We start from the raw sequence: 5,270 nt of genomic DNA, 5'->3' as shown, positions 1-5,270 counted from the left end.
AGACTGAGGTTTGACTCTACTCCAACACCCCTAAGCACCTACTGTGGACACAGACCTAATAGGCCTAATTAGGCTTGGTTTGCAAAGCAACTACTTGAGGATGGGTTTGCAGAACTAGAATCAACACTTGGACATGTTCCCCTATCCTCTAATGGGATAAATCAACCATCAAACCGGTCTCCATATACTCCCTTGGTGATTGTTTTCTCTTTCCTCCTTGTAGTCTAGACTAAACACATTGTGTTGTTTAGCCTAGGGTTTGGTGGTAACCACACCAAACCTCACTCCCTGATTCCACCCTTTTGGAATCTCAATGTACACCTCCAAATTGCATTTTCCAAAAGGCCGTGGAATTCCACCATGGAATTTGCAAGTTAGGGCCACATCTTGAGTGAAACCTTATGAACCAGGGTTTGTATGACAATTTTCAGTAAACGAACCACTACTCGCTCCAAACCATGCCAAATGGAGTCAGATCACTTGCATTAGAACCTAGACTCATACCGCAACACAACCACTTCAAAGTTTCATTCAATCAAATCCTTTGTCAGTCCATACTGTACAAAAAAAATGAGAATTGGGTAAAATCTGAGATTTTATTATTGTTCAATCCACCAAATATTCACACACATCATCCAACCTCAACATGGATGATCTCAGAGGCCTAAATAGGCCTTCCGCCAATGGCTATAACAATTTTGAAATGGTTATGGTGGTTGGAACCTCTTTTCCACAACTGGTGGAAATGTTGCTAAGCAATTTTTTACAACTTTGGATGTTTGAGACTTTTGATGTCCCAAAGTCCCCAATGGACTTTGTAGACCTATCCTAGGCCTAAAACTACTCAAATAAACCTATCAACATGATTCCTACACTTCATGAATCCCATGGCCTAATTTCGTTTCTAGGTTTATAAATGACCTTAGAGCCAATTGGCCTTACAAATGGGTTCCTTATTACATCAAGAGGATCCAAACTGATCAAACACACCAACCTAGGATCTAAGACTTATCTAGCACTCAAACAACAAATGGAACAAAGAGGGTGCCCTGCACCATACTCCCGGGGCTAGAGAAACTCAAGTCTCTTGAGTTGGTAGATCTGGAACCTTGCATCCAATCTTCTCCAAGGCCTGCTTTGTCATCTAGGTTGCATCTTCTAAGGGTTTGTCCTTCCATTGGACCAAGTACTCATCGTAGGCATGCATCCTTGTTTTCTTACTCACCCTCTTATCAAGTACATGCTCAACTTAAAGCTTAGGTTGATTAGGTAGGTCTTGTAACATCTCTTCCCTGCTGGAGTCATCTTGACCTGCATCACACACATTAGTAGAAGGACTTTTATATGCATATATATTTGAAACATTGAAAGCATTGACCAATGTCCGGAGGAAGATCAATCTTGTAGGCATTGTTGCCATACTTTTGAATGATCTTGAAAGGACCTATCTTCTGTTGGCATATGTGCAGAGTTTGATGACATGATGATAAGGTATGTTGTCATTGATGTCAATATGTTGAAGTGTGAACCAGTATAATGAAGTGTGAACCGGTATGTTGAAGTAAGTAAACTGGCAAGTGAACTAGTATATGCAAAGTTTGTATCGAGCTTTCACTTGATATGACTATTAGTTGGTAGTCTCAGCTTTAGGGTTTCTAGCTAATGCATTCCAAGTCTGTGCGATTTGACCGACGATATCCTGTAATGAGTAAGCATTGAAATGAAGATTAGATCGTGTTGCCATGTCAGCCTTGTGTGCGTGAAGGATTTTCTTGAGGATCTTGCATGAGGAGATTGATTCTATCTACCTCGCGAATGTGCAAAATCTTAGTAAACGGTGGAGAGTGCGTGATGGGTTATCGGCTTCCAGAAGCAGTGAAGAACAGATGATGCAGAACGTCTTGAGATTTGTTCAAGATTGTTTTACCCTATGTAATGTGATTAAATGGTCAGGATTGGACCGACTGTATTGTTAACCTAGATGCTTAGGATTTTAGGTTTTGGCCACCGACCTAATTATTGTCTATAAGGTCGATGATGATTTTCATTTGAAGTTGTTGGCAAATGAATGTATGTGAGGCAATTTTTGCCAGATCGGAGAAATGAGTAGAGATATACAGAGTGTGATTGTAGATGTAAAGGAATTGAAGTGGATTTGCCTTGCCATTGAGTGATGTTATCAGATTAGTGTATTACCTGTTGACTTCTAACCATTTCAGCAGTTGGAAAATCCCTTTACCGGGTAGCTTTGACAGGATTTTTGTAAATCCATTAACAGGGTGACTCAAAATTATTGAGTTCTTCAAATCCTCTTGCGAGGTAACCTTTAACAGGGTTTTAACCTCTAAGTGGGTATTTAGCCATCCCTTAACGGGGTGATCCCTAGCAGGATAGGTTCCTAGGAGAACCTATTGTAAAGTATTTAACCGGACTAGGCTCCTAACAGAGAAAACTTCAGAAGAGTTCAAGAACAACTTGTGGATATTCATCCCCACCGTGGTTTTTCCCAGTTGTGTTTCCATGTGACAAAAATTAGTGTGTTATGTGTGATGCTTTTTCATGTGATGATTTAGTGTTTTCTGTTAAGTGGTAATGCATGCTGATCTAATGCTCATTGTATTTCTAATGTATTACTTGCTTAAGCATATGGGTGAAGTTGATATGAGATATTAGGTTTTGAGAAGTTCTAAGTGTTACCGGTTTATGTCTTTTATAGTCTTATTGTGTTTTACCAGTATTGTCTTGGTTTAGGTTGGTGATGCTATTTGCCAGTTAGTGCAGTCTTTGCAGTTTAAGTTGTCAGAGAAATTTTTCTCTGTACTATGTCACCCCCCCTCTTAGTACCTGTTGGGTATTTACTGTTCATCATTATTCATCAATTGGTATCAAAGCATCCTCCAGGTCCTTGGTGCTATAAGCTTAACTGCTTGAGGAAAATATCCTATTCTAACGATGAAGAGGGAGGTCCTAAATTCAATAGAGATAACTTCAAGATATGGAAGGACATAATGAAGATCTACATTAAAAGCATGGGTGCTCAACACTGGAACTATGTTGAGAATACTTATGTTGTCCCTACCGGCACTCTCACCAATGATAAAAAAAGAGAGATTCATGAGAATGGGCAAGTCATGGAAGCTCTTATTAGCAGTCTATCTGATATTGAGTCAATAGATGTTTAGGATAACGACAATTCCAAAGATATATGGGATACTCTGGAGACCATCTATGGCGGTGATGAGCATGTGAAGCAAGCTAAGGAAGAGAGCCTTAGGGGAAAATTTGAAGACATGCAGATGGTTGAAGGAGAGACCATTCAACAATATGGGATAAGAATTAAAACTGTTGTTGGAGACATCAAGAGTGCAGGAGGTACAATGGATGATCCCACCGTTGTTAGCAAAGTTTTGAGATCCTTGTTATCGGTCTATGCAATAAGGGTTGCCGCTATTCAGGAGTTGAGATCTATTGACAAGACAAAGGTATCCCTAGACTCCATCATTGCTAAGTTGACCGCATATGAGCTAGATAGTTATGATGGCAGTGTTCAGAAGACTGAATCAACCTTTAGAGCATCTGCTGCACCATCTAGAAAGGGAAAAGAAGTTGGTACCAACTATGAACCTAGACAAAGTAGAGATATGGATGATGAGGAGATCCTGATGGAGTTTGAAGCTCTTCTTGCCAAGAGACTTCCTAAGGGAAATGGAAAATATAGAGGTAAGCTCCCTTTGAAATGTTTTTCTTGCAATAGGATAGGACACATTGCTGTCAACTGTCCTAATAGTGATAATAAGGACAAATTGGAGAAGTTAAAAAATTTCAAAGGAGGAAATAGGAGAAACTGTCTTGTTGCAGTCGATGAAGCTGTCACTGATGATGAATTAGAAGATGAAGAATTAGAAGACATAGTGTTTGTAGCCGTTAAGGAAGATGTGTCAGACAAAAAGGCTCTTGTGTCCCACTTTGATAATTCTAATGAGTGGATTATTGATAGTGGATGTTCTCACCACATGACTAGTGACTGGGGAAAGTTTTTGTTTCTGGAAGAGTATGATGGAGGTGTAGTCCGATTTGGTAATGATGTACCATGTATGGTAAAAGGCAAAGGGTCCATCTCTCTAAATGGAAAAAATAGTGCTGGTAATGTGCATTGGATAGAAGGTCTCATGCATAACCTTTTGAGTGTTGCCCAGCTGAATGATAAAGGACCCACTCTGGAATTCAAAGGTGGAGTGTGCAAAATAAAAGGAAAGAGTGGTGAACTGATGGCCACCAGTATGCAGACTAGAGGTAACTTATTTTAGTTAACTACAAATATCAGTCAATGTCTAATGGCTAAGTTTGATGACAGTTGAATATGGCATAGGAGACTCTGCCATATAAATTTTGATAATATTATGAAGGCCAATAAGATCAAGGCAGTTAGAGGATTGCCTATGCTAAAAAAATCAGAGAATCCTTTGTGCAGAAAATGTCAACTGGGGAAAATGTCTCCCTCAACCTTCGAAGGTAAATCTTTCACAATAGATAATTTACTTGATCTTGTGCATACTGATTTGTGTGGTCCTATGAAAACTAGGAGTGTTTAGGGAGATAGGTACTTTATGATTCTTACTGATGATTGCTCAAGAATGATGGGGGTCACATTCTTGAAAGACAAGTTTGAAGCTTTTGGAAAATTTAAAGCCTTTAGAGCACTAGTTGGAAAGGAAAGTTGTAAGAGGATCAAATGCCCTAGAACCGACCAAGGAGGTGAGTTCACTTTTGGTGAATTCAATAAGTACTGTGAAGAGAATGACATCAAGAGGCAACTGTCTGCCCCCCAGACTCCACAACAAAATGGCCTAGTAGAAAGGAACAATTGGACTATAGTTGAAGCAGCCAGAATGACGCTGATTCAAGGGAAGGTTGCTCACACTTTTTGGAGAGAAGCGGTGAGCACTGTAGTCTACACTATGAACCGGGTACTCATCAAGAAAGGTAAGGATAAAAATCCTTATGAGTATTGGACCGGTAAGACTCCAGTAGTAAGCTACTTCAGAGTATTTGGTAGCAAGTGTTATATGAAGAGAAGTGAACACCAGAGAAAGTTTGATGCAAAATGTGATGAGGAAATATTCCTAGGGTATTCCACCAAGAGAAAAGCTCTCAAGTGTTTTAACAATAAGACTCAGAGAATTGTTCAAAGTATCAATATCAAAGTTGATGAAACCTCTGAGAAACCTGAGGAAACCGGCAACGAGTGAGCGGTAGATGAACCAGGCATA

The sequence above is a fragment of the Cryptomeria japonica genome, chromosome 7, assembly GCF_030272615.1.
Source record: "Cryptomeria japonica chromosome 7, Sugi_1.0, whole genome shotgun sequence".
Lineage (NCBI taxonomy): Eukaryota > Viridiplantae > Streptophyta > Pinopsida > Cupressales > Cupressaceae > Cryptomeria > Cryptomeria japonica.
Note: the sequence above shows the minus strand (reverse complement) of the source record.